Below are 12,183 nucleotides of genomic sequence, written 5' to 3' on the forward strand. Positions count from 1 at the left end.
GTACTCAGTAGATATGGGCATGGTCTCTGGTTCATCAGGCTAGCATTTATATAACTGACCAACAGAAATATTTATGATTTTTTTTTACAGGCAAGTCACTAGGTTCCCTGATCTGATCATTACACATTGAGTGTATGACCTTGAAATGTCATGCTGTACCCTACAGATACTTGAGACTACCACGTAGTCATTAACGCTGAGAATATATCTTTTAAAAGTATAGAAAATAAAACAAACAAACAAAGAATCTGGGCAAACAATTCAAAGAAATTCAATAAACAAAGATATCTAGGTACTAAACAATACACTTAAGATGAAATTCTCTGTTCCAGCCACCTCTATGGCCAACAATGTGCATGATAATGTCCTCAGGTGTTGCCTCCAGGTGTGTGTGAGCCCCTGCCCAAAAAGGACTGTTGGGCAGGTGGACAACCACCACCAGCAAATATCCTTTTTGACTCCTACTCACAGCAGGAGGAGGGGGCACTACTGACCTCTAGTGGGTAGAGTCCAAAAGTGGCCTACAGTGCACAGTTCACCTCCACACAGAAGAGGTAGCTAGCTAGCTCAAAGCGCCAAGGTTCTGATGAAAGCCCCCCGTGTGCACAAGATGCCAATTTGAATGTTGTTTTAGTTACTGTTCTATCGCTATGAAGAGGCAACTTAGAGAAGAAAGCATTTAAATGGGGTTACTCCATTATCACTGTGGCAGGGAGGCTGACATGGTGCTGGAGAAGTAACCGACAGCTCACATCTGATCTACAAGTTCCAAGCTGAGAAAGATACTGAGCCTGGTACACCCACTGACACACCTCCCCGCCGCCCCAACAAGGCCAAAAGCTCTCCTCCACTAACGGAACCAAGCATTCAAATATATGAGCTTATGGAGGCCATTCAAACCACCACAATGTGAACTGTCTCATAGGCTCACATGTCTGAATACTCCATCCTTGGCGGCTGGGACAATTTGAGAAGGTGTGGAACCTTAAGAGGATGGAACCTTGCTGGAGGGAATGAGTCACTGGGGGGGAGCCTTGACTCCTTACAGCTTGGTCCTACTTCCTGCTTCCTTTTAGCTTCCGGAGTATGAGAGCAGAATTCAGTTCCCGCCACTGTATCTGTCCCACCATGATGGATGCGCACACACACACACACACACACCACGAGGGGGACAAAGGGGAAAAGAAATATTCAGAAATTGCCCCCATTGTTCTGTAGGCTGGAATGTCCAGCAATTTTGTTATGGTAGAGTCCAGGTCAGGTGACAAGGGAGTACTGTCAGGCCTCTTCTATCAAGATATCAGCCCCATTTGTGAAGCTCTGCCACCCCAAAGGCCTTCTCTCCTAATGCTTCTGGGAGGGGTACTGGGGTTTAGTGTAAATGTTGTGGGGAGGCATAAACATTCAATCTATCCAGGTTAAAGCCTTGCCCTGCTGAGTACATGCAGCCTAGAGTGTCTGGGAATGCAGATGACGAGGTCATATCAAAAGGCTGGACACTTCCATAGCATGCTGCTTTCCACTGAGAAATTGCAGGAGAAATACTGACACTGAGCAAAAGATGTCTCTGAAGAGCTCTGGCAGGCAGCAACAAGGAACCGCTTTGCCTGCCACCTAAGTGACCTCCCCACCCCCCATTCCCAATTAGGCCTTTCCTTTGTTCTCACATCTAAGTAGTTGTCAAGAGGGTCAGAGCAGACAGACCTGCTCATCAGCCCCTCTGAACTCTGCCACAATGAAGCCTCAAAGGAGGTGGGGGTGGGGGTGGGCAGGGCTAAACAGAGGAGCCAGAAACCCCAAGGAGCTTTGGCTCCTTTCTCCAGAAGGATGGGAAGTCACTGCCTTTGATGAAGATAAATCCTTCACATTTCCCAGTGGAAGATAGCCTTTGTGGGATTTTTCTAGGTGGCCATGGACAGAGGATTGGTCCCCAAGTTGGAAATCAAACTTAACTCATGTGAATGGAGCAGCCATTAAAGAAGTTGCCTATTCCCCAGAACAGGCAAACTCAGGCTCCTTGGAAATTGAGCCTCTTGGTGAGCCTATGTGTGTCATCCGTCAGTGTGGACCCTGAAGAACACCTCTGGGTGTGGGAGCAGGGATGGGGTAGGTCGGCTATGGTGGAAGAGCACGGTGCCTGCCTGATACCTGCTGCTCCTTTAAAGGCTCATTGGTTAAGAGCACTTGATGCTTCCAGAGGACCTAAGTTCAGTTCCCAACATCCACATTAGGTGGCTCACAGCCACTTAAAAACTCAAGTTGCAAGGGTGCTCTCTACTATCTTCTGAGGCACCTGCAAACACTTCACACACACACACACACACACACACACACACACACACACACACGTATATACACACACACGTAGAATAAAATTAGGTCTTTAACATTTTTTTATTCTGGGGGCTGGAGAGATGGCTTACTGGTTAAGAGCACCGACTGCTCTTCGAGAGGTCCCGAGTTCGATTCCCAGCAACCACGTGATGGCTCACAACCATCTGTAATGATATCTGATGCCCTCTTCTGGTGTGTCTGAAGACAGCTACTGCGTACTCATATACATAAAATAAATAAATCTTTAACAGAAGAATTTATTCTGACATGAGGCTAAGTTGCTGACTTGAACTCAGGCGGTAGTGTGAACAAAGGAAGCATTTATCCGCGTCACCTGTAGATCCCCTCCTCCTTCCCTCGGCGTGCTTTTAGCCCCTCGTGCTGGAAGGGCCAGAACCACTACGAGCTGGTGTAGCTGGCTTTCCTGAGAACTGGGCACAGGCTTAAAGAGGAACACGGGATTCCTTCTGTGACACAAAAGGCCGGCAAACAGGGATTTCCGACCGATTTCGCCCCGCCCCGCCCCGCCCTGCCTCGGCCCCGCACTCTCGCACCCCCACCCCCAGCCGACCCTAAACAGGAGTCCATGTCACATCTCAGAAAGGTCCTTTCAGCCAAATCCCCGGAAGCCAGCCGCACGGAGTTTTTTTATCTGCTAACTTAAAAAGCACCGGAGGAGAAGGTTGGATCTCACATGAAACTCAAGCCTGCTGTGGAGTAATTCTCTTACTGAACTGTCCTCCTTCGAGGCGCACGCTTCATCCTCTCTGTCTCCGGGGGAGGATCAGAATTGTTTAATCCAAAGCAGCAGAGAGCTCCCCGCCCGCCCGGTGCAGCCTTGAGGAGTCAAAACCTGTGAAGCGCGGCGCTGCGGTGTGGAGAATGAGAACTATTTGTACCTTTGATCTGCACTGTTGCTGGGGGACTGACTCCGCCCAGAGAGAGGGTGAGACAGAGGAAGCGCTTCCTAAGAGAGATTGGAGGTGGGGGAAGCTCGGCGAGCCTCGGACCTGCTCTTACGTTCTTTTACTCTTCACGAAGGATGTGTCCTCCACACCCTCACCCCTCTTGCAGTGACTTCATTGGAAAGGCTTCTTGAAACTCACTATATAGTTTCCCAGCTCCTTGCCATATGTATGCTGTGTTTCCTTCCGCTGTGACTAACAGGAGTGCACAGCTACACATCATGTCCTGAGTCCTCTGAGAAAATCGCTAAAAACCAGGGTAATCTTTGGAGTCCTCATACAGTCACAAAGCGAGTGATTTTAACGCATCTAATGAAACTGTCAGGTGTGCAAGACCCATGCCAGCTGAGAATCCAGCCTTCATGTTTGTTATGGTTAGGAGCTCTGTTCAAACCCTCGGTGAATGGTGACAGGTCAGGCTTCTCCGCCCAAATCTTTCCAATGCCCAGTGCTGAGCCCCTGCAGGTAGAAGTATAGCCCAACCCTCTGGCAAGAGGCTGCCCTGCTGAAGTCTCTATGAAAGGAAGAGCGACAAAGCAGACCTGCCTGTTCCCAGTGGCGTGGTCAGGGAAGCAAGAGTGTCTCTCCTGTGCGACTGTGTTGGCCTCTCCTATGCTACTGAGTTGCGAAACACTGATGCTTCCAGATAAGCCCACAGCCGCTCCCCATGAAACCATTTCAAAGACTAAGAGCTATTCAAGGGACACAGGTTCCCTCTATCTGTCAAGACACCACAGGAATGAATACATAACATGGCCTCTTCCCTGTGACACCTCTGCTTGTACAAGAGCAAAAAGCTCTCTACCCACAGGGAATGTCAAGCATCCAGATTGAGGGGGCAGGAACAGGTCAAGAAGTATGATGGAGGGGGGCTGAACAGACGGCTCAGTGGTACATAGTGCTGGCTGTTCTTCCACGGGATTTGACTCCAGCACCCACAAGGCCATCTGTAACTCCACATCCAAGGGATCTGAAGTCCTCTTCTGGCATGTGTATGCATGTGATGCACAGTCAGATATTCTGCCTCTGCTGGTCTGTTTTAGACAAACCTGACCCCAAGGATCTGTCTCGTGTGGACTCTAGGGTCACTTGAAGTTATGGTCCTGGGAGGTTTTGGGGCACCTAGTCAAGTTCCATCCTGTTGGAGAAGCTGCCACTGAGCTGAATGTCCAAGTTCCTGAGAGACCCCAAGCCAAGGGAGCAGTGTGTTCTAACACCCTCACCCAACAAAGGTGCTTAAAAGTCACAGAAATCAGGACGCACACACTTCTCCACAGAGTCATAGGGTCTGAGGACTTAGAAAAGTGCATCTCCTATCAAAGTCTCTCATCAGCTCCCACTCCCTAAAAAGGCAAAGCCCATTCCTGTCCAAACAGCCTTCTCCTGTCTGTCTGTCTGTCTGTCTGTCTGTCTGTCTGTCTGTCTGTCTGTGCTTGCCCAAATTCCCCCATGCATACCTGGTCACCACTAATCACAAGGCAAACTATCAATCTACACGTGTAGCTCCCCCTGCAAGGCAGCTGGGGTACAGCTGACCACCCACAAGCAAACAAGCTGTCCAACTTCCTGTCTGACACTCATATCCAAGTCAACCTCCCCTGTTTATTATTATCCCAGGGCAGGGGAGGTTGACTTGGATATGAGTGTCAGACAGGAAGTTGGACGGCTTGTTTGGACCTGCCTATATTATCCCAGGGCAGGTGCCAAAAGCGTCCAGGAGTTACCTCAATCGCCTGGCCACGTGTGGGTGCACAGTTCGCCCAGATGTTAAAGTGACAAAACACCGCTGGGGAGGCAAAATTCGGGGAGCTAGCTAGACTGCATTTACCCTGCACTGCCATCATGTGCTGGGCTTTAGGAAAGCGCCAAGACACCATTCAGAGGGTGAGGAAAAGGCAGTCTAAGATATGGGAGGTCAAAGCTGGGGTTCCCAAGCTCCTGGGCCTACAGTTGCTGCTGGGAAACTACACAGAAGAGTCGAGCACGAAGTGTAGGGGCCATGGACTCGCAAGGAGACCGGAACTGGAGGCTCCCAAACTCCTAGAAACCCAGGTGCTGCTGGGTTGCATAGGAGTTGGGAATGAGTCCAGCCCGAGGGCTGAGGATGACCGCAAGTGGAAACTCCCGCTTAGCTCATCTGCAAAAGTTCTTAGCTTAGCTTCGGTTGTCTGGGGGCGCAGATGAGCCTATTACGGAGACTTAGGCTGCGGCTCTGTAGGCGAAGGTCTCCATGCTCCTCATGGCAGTTCTCGATGAAAGAGACAGTCCATGTTTGCCCATACCATTTATTGACCGTTCATCGTGGAAAATGGATGCATACCAACTCCTCGGGGTGGATTAAATACCTTTTGCTGGGAGGAATGTCCAAGAAGGGAAGCTTATTAGCTAAACCCTCAGGACCTCTTGGTACCTCATTAGCATGGCAAACTCTGTTTTGGGCTATGGGACAGGTCACATTTCCTTAGATGGGAAGTGTGGCATGTGCTCCGGGCCAGGAAATCTGGTGGGAAGCAGGGAGACGCCTACCGTCTCATGTGGGTGCCGGGATCTTGTACCACTCAACCTTACTAAGTTTTCTGGCACGGTCCACTGTCCCACGACCATGCTTCTGCCTTGACTCTCCAGGGCACATCCCAGTGAAGACCAGACTCCTGTGTTATACCCCCTGGCCATTCCAATGTGGGTAGCCTGTCCTGTCCCATTCCCTAAGGGAACCTAAGTGATAAATTCTCCAGTCAATAGAACTGGCCTCTCTGAGTTTATTCAGGTGTGACCATAAAATGCCGAGCCCCACCCCCACCCAACCTCTGCAGTGCTTCTCTCCTGGGCTCAGCCCTCCTAGTTGATTCCCTGACCCAAGACTCCCCATACTGAACAAGGGGAAAGAAAGGCAGGTGGGGTATGGATAACTGGGAGCACATAGGACTGGTGACTCATAGTGTCCCCAAAACCAAGTGGAAGTTGGAAACAGCAAAACGTCTCCCATGGTCATTTGGCTTGAGGTTTATCAAGCCTTCTGACATGACATGATGTCATCAAAAGTGTTCACAGTTGAGAAACAGGCAATCAAGTTACCAAAAAAAAAAAAAAAAAAAGGCTTTGGGGCTACACTCAGAGATACCCTGGGGCAATGGAGAGTAGGGGCAGCTGCCAGAAGTGTGAAGGAGCCCCTACATCAATCACCCTGTGATAGTGTCTGCCATGCTGGCGAGGAACAGAGGTAGCCTGTTCAAACTTTCAAGTACCTCCAGGGTGGGGCATGACGGGCAGATATTACAGAATTCATCCATTCACTGATGAAATATGGAATATTTAATCACCACCCGCTTAGGTTGTGTCTGCTTACAGGTCAGTCACTGAGTTACTATTCCTTTCATGTGGCCGTAAGCTTAGGCACCAAAACAGCCAGAGTCCAGAATCCCTTCCTGGACCAGGCATGGTGGAAAGCAGGCCTGCTCAGGGAGTCCTCCCTGTCTCCAAGCTGTGGCCGCCACTGGTCCAACTCAGACTGGTCATCTATTGCAGAGCTTCTGTGGCTAGAGAGGCTTGTTTCCATTGAGAGGGCTTTGACTCTGTGGTGTTTGTATCTGCGGGCTTTCTCGTTTGCACGTAAGTTCTCCAAAATAACGACTCTGGGACTTCTTATATAGGAACAAATGTCTAGGCCAGTAGCTTTGGCTCATTTCCACTAGCTTAGACTTCAGTTTAAAGTCTAAGTCATGCCATATGGGTGGTTCCCTGGTTCTCAGTCTCATGTTACCCTCTTCCTCTATGTACAGGTGAATCTCAGAATTCTCCCCCTCCCCCTCTGTCTCTCTCTCTCCATTGGAACTCCCCCCTCCTATTTTCTGCCTCAGCTTACTGCCATAGGCTTTGTTACTGAATGGCAGGTGAATGCTTTCACAATGCATGATAGAATCTCTCTATAGTTAACCCCGAGGTCCTACAGATGACAGATAACTCCAGCTACACCACACTGGAACCTCAGTCACCCTCCTCCATCCTTGTTTGAGAACTGAAGGGTGGTACCTGTGTAGCTCACGAGGAATTCCAGAAAGCCTGTATGAAGGCAGCCAGACAAAGAGCACTGGAGAGAAGAGAAAAGGATGGGAGTCAAGGAGCCACACCTGAAGGCCCAGGTACATGTCTGGAGGGAAGGCTGTGTGTTCTGCTGACTTCAGGGTACTTTGTGGACACACACCTTCCTCAACACACCCAGTGGGCTACCTCATCTCAATCCAGTTAAAAGGGCACAGCATCCTCTGCCAGCGCTTATAGCAGCGAGCACAGACAGGGATCCTAGATACTGCACCCCCCCCAACCCTATGTACTCCTGCTTCTCATCACAGTTCTTAGGGCCCCTGAGGGTGGGGAAGCCATCCTCCTGAGAAAGACTGAGCAGCATGGCATGGGGAACTAGTCAGGGTCCCATCCCAGCACATGGTGGACCATGATGGCCAGCAATCCCCTGGCCACACTAGAACTCAGAATAAGAACTCTACAGCCAGTTCTAGGATGGGGATATATCTGATGAACAACCTAGAAATAACCCCCAAGTGGTCCCCAGGCAGCACTGGGTCAACATCAATGTCTCCATGGCTCCCAAGAGGCAGCATCCCCAAAGCTCCCTTTACTGTCACTGTTAGCATGTCACCGACCTTTCTGTTCCTCAACGGAGGAAAACTGCAGTCTCACCTCCCCCACCCCCACCTCCCAAGGACTTTGAAATCCTGAGTGTCCTGCCTGGTTTCTAAGTAAATCTTAACTCTGCCTACCTGGGAGAACAGTTTTCCTGGTGGTGAGAGGTCAGATAGCCAGCAACCTGACAAGACGGGTGCTCCCGAGTTCTGACCATGGTTTGGCAGAGCACCTGAGAGATTGGAACAAGGGTGCCCTCTCTCTTCTCTTGGGCACACTGCTTCCATAGCAGGAAAGGCAAAGGCTCTGAATGCCATTCTCAGAGAGAACTTCTACCTGTAGGGGGAGCCACTGGACCTTGCAGACACAGCCTCCCAGAGCTCATCGGGACGCCCTCCAGGGGCAGCCAAGGCTGTCTGTGTGGTTACTGCTTACACGTTCAGGCTGAGCTGGGATGTAGAGCTTTAAGGAGGACAGAGTGGAGAAATCAGCTCTGACTGGGCACAGAAGTCCCTGACTGAGATCATCACATGTCCAACCCCTCACTAGATAGGAGGCAGACATGAAACCAGAGTGGACAGGGCTTCATCCCTCTGTAGATATTTTCAGGGGTATGGGAGCTGCCCCTTCTGGAACAAAGGCACCAATTTCAGGGCCGAGATGCAAAGTACGTGCCTTCCTTAGCCCAAATCAAGTGGTTCAGTAAAACACAGACGTTAGAATGAAAGGCAGAGCTAAGTGTTCGGTGTGCTGTCTTAAAACTGTGTTTCTGGGCTGTTAGGGGCTTCATTCATGGGGCATGTCCCCCCAAATTCAGGAGGAAGGCCAGGCAGGATTTCAAGCAAATGTTCCCCCAATGTAGCAGAATTTTCCCCAAATTGATTTAAATATTAATACGAGAAGCCTGTGATTGGGCAGTGGAAAAGAAAGGGGGCAGAGATTTTTAGAGACAGAAAGAGAGGACAGGGGAGAAGGAAGGAAGATAGAGGAAGATGCTCCAGATTCCGTGTGGCTTTAAATAGCCACAGGTAGCTATGAATATCATAAAAGGATAGAATAATTGGGATAACTTGTCCAATCTGGGTGGGCAGCTTGTATCATTACCAACTAGCTCTGAAATTATTGTGAGGGCATCTTGGGAATTGAGAATTTATTGACATATAAATCTGACTGATTAATTATAAGCTTCTAGAGTTTTGATTTACTGGGTTACTGGGATTTGTGATAACTAGCCGCAGGGGGTAGATGGCTGAGAAGGTGCAAGAGGCTCTGAGGCAGATGAACAGCAGCCAGGAAGACCACTGCATGGGGCTAGCCTAGAGTTGGAGAGCCCTAGGGCGGAGTAGCTGGGTATAGCGTGGGATGGTGCTATTTTTTTTATTATTTCCCGGCATACCCCAACCTGTAACACCTCCTACAGGACCACTCATGAGCTTGTATTTCAGGTGCTTTTTATACACCTCCGTTGTGTTCAGCTGAGAGCCTGTAGCGCCAGGAATAGGTTCATCCTGCATGTAAATGTTCCATCTGTGCTCATGAAAAGGGCTCTGGTGCCTCCTAGAACCCCAGAGCTACCCTGCCCTCCTCCTTTACCGTACCACCCATGCAGCTATGTTTTCAAGATGGCTGCACCTCCCAGCATTCAAATTCTGCTGAGAATCAAAGGGGGAAATCAAGGTGTGGTCTCCCAGAGAAGGTTCTACATCAAAAGAAAACACCCGGTATGATGGAATGAGCCATTTCAGAAGATGGAAATGAGAGTGTAGTGACTCTATCTCTAGCAGTACCCAATTTGCCTTAGAAGCCACATACAGGAATAGCTACATGTGGGGAAAGAGAAAAAAATATCCCCAAGCCAACATCTTTCTTGGGTCCTGGGAATTATCAATAGGATTCCCATGCAGAGCTACCAGCACACAGGTGTGAGCACACATTGAGAAAGGGCTTTTGAGGCAGACATGTCAGGGTGGGTTCAATGTGGCTGGGCAAGTAGGCCACATGCGGCTGTCCCATCAGCAGGCAATGGGTGCCAGGAGGTGGCACCATGAGGCAGATGTCTGGATGACATACCTTGAGACAGTCCACCTTCTATCCTGAATGGATGTGAAGCAACATGAATTTAGGACTGCCTTCAACTCAGAAGGTACCTTGGGTGAGTACAGCTATCTGCATAGCCATCCTTGGGTAGAAGGACACTGACTGTGCGTCTCCACAAGCAAAATGGTACTCAACACAGTACAGAGCACCCAATGAAACTATTCACTTGGTATCCAGAATTATTCGCTTTCTATTTAAACCTGAGTTTTGCACTATAAACCTAAGAAGTGACAAAAGAAAATAGCTATCGGGCAACTGGTGGTGTCTCTTTTTTTTTTTTTTTTTTTTTTTTTTTTAATATTTTTTTTTTTTTTTTTTTTTTTAAAGATTTATTTATTTATTATATGTAAGTACACTGTAGCTGTCTTCAGACACTCCAGAAGAGGGAGTCAGATCTCGTTACGGATGGTTGTGAGCCACCATGTGGTTGCTGGGATTTGAACTCCGGACCTTCGGAAGAGCAGTCGGGTGCTCTTACCCACTGAGCCATCTCACCAGCCCCTGGTGGTGTCTCTTATGCCATCCTAAGTGATTCGTACACCAGTGCATCACAGTGTCGATGACTCTATTTTAAACCTAAGTAACTTTCCTTTACTCCAAATTCCCCAAGACCCTAAGAATCTTAAATATGAAAGAACACTAAGGTTCAATGAATGCAAGAGAAAGCTATGCATTAAAATGGCTTCTTTCTGATCTGTTATTAAAAATCAGTTCCTCACACAAATTAGAGCCTTTAAATTGATGGCTTATCTCCATGTGTGAATCCCTTCAGGTCTGACATGTTTATGTTGATCAGGGGCCACTCTGGGTCGGACAGTTGAGTTTTCTCTGTATGTAAGGGTTTAGTTCATAACTTAAGAAAATGGGTACAGAGGTCACAGAGTCGGGGAGAGGGGTGACTGACAAACAGGCACCTGGGTAGGCGGTCCCAATGGCAGCAGTTAGAACACTGTTCTAGAAACTCAGCCACTTTCTGTCTGCTCTGACTCCCCAACAGGTCCACAGATCTCCCTCTGGTCTTAGCTGGGGATGTCTCCTGGTAGGGGCTGTGCACCAGGGTGATGTCCCCATTGCCAACTGTACTTTGCCAACTAACAAGGACTATCCACACTGCTGGCTTCCTACACAGTCTGGCACTCACCAGTTAGGCTAGGCTGGCCAGCCGGTGATCCTGCTGCCTTCAAAGTCCCCAGCTGGTTTTGCATGATGCTAGAGATGGGCTCAGGTCCTCATGACTGTAATGCAAGCCCTTTATGGGCCGCACCATCTCCCCAGACCTACAGGTTCCCTTTCTATGAGGATCTCAATACGGTGTGTGTGAATATGGACAGGTCTAGAGCAAGCAGGCATCCATGGCAACTAAAAACACTGAAGGGAAAAGCCAGCACCCAAGCGAGGTCTGCAGTGCTGTGCTGAGGATCCCAGGCAGTGACGGCTCTCAGTGATGGATGTAGAAGAAAGGCCTGGAGGAATGCAACCCGGTGAGGAGGTGTCTGAGACCCAAAGGGACAGTGGGAACACTCAGGAGTGGAAACCTCTCAATGGTGAAAGAATGCAGTCAGGGGAGGCAACCAACAGAGGCTGACAAATCGGGTGCTCAAGGCCACCCTGCAAGTTCCCCTGAGAGCAAATGGCTGCAGGGCCCAGGGAGCAAGAGAAGGTATGCTTGAAGACCCATTGAGTTGGCAGCCTGTGGAACATCTGTACAGAAACTGTCCAGGTTATATACTCAGAAGACAGCCCCAAGGGCTGGAGAGATGGCTCAGCAGGTAAGAGTTCAAATCCCAGCAACCACATGGTGGCTCACAACCACCCTTAACAAGATCTGATGCTCTCTTCTGGTGCATCTGAAGACTGCTACAGTGTACTTATTTATAATAATAAATCAATCTTTGGGCGGAGAGAGCAGGGACTGAGCAAGTGTGGCTGACTGGAGCGCGTAGAGGTCCTAAATTCAATTCCCAACAAATAGATGAAGGCTCACAACCATCTGTACAGCTACAGTGTACTTATACACATAAAATAAATAAAATTAATCAGGAAGGAAGGAAGGAAGGAAGGAAGGGAGGGAGGGAGGGAGGGAGGGAAAGAAAGAGAAAGGAAGGAAGGAAGGAAGGAAGGAAGGAAGGAAGGAAGGAAGGAAGGAAGG

Source organism: Mus caroli, chromosome 13, assembly GCF_900094665.2.
Source record: "Mus caroli chromosome 13, CAROLI_EIJ_v1.1, whole genome shotgun sequence".
Classification (NCBI taxonomy): Eukaryota; Metazoa; Chordata; class Mammalia; order Rodentia; family Muridae; genus Mus; species Mus caroli.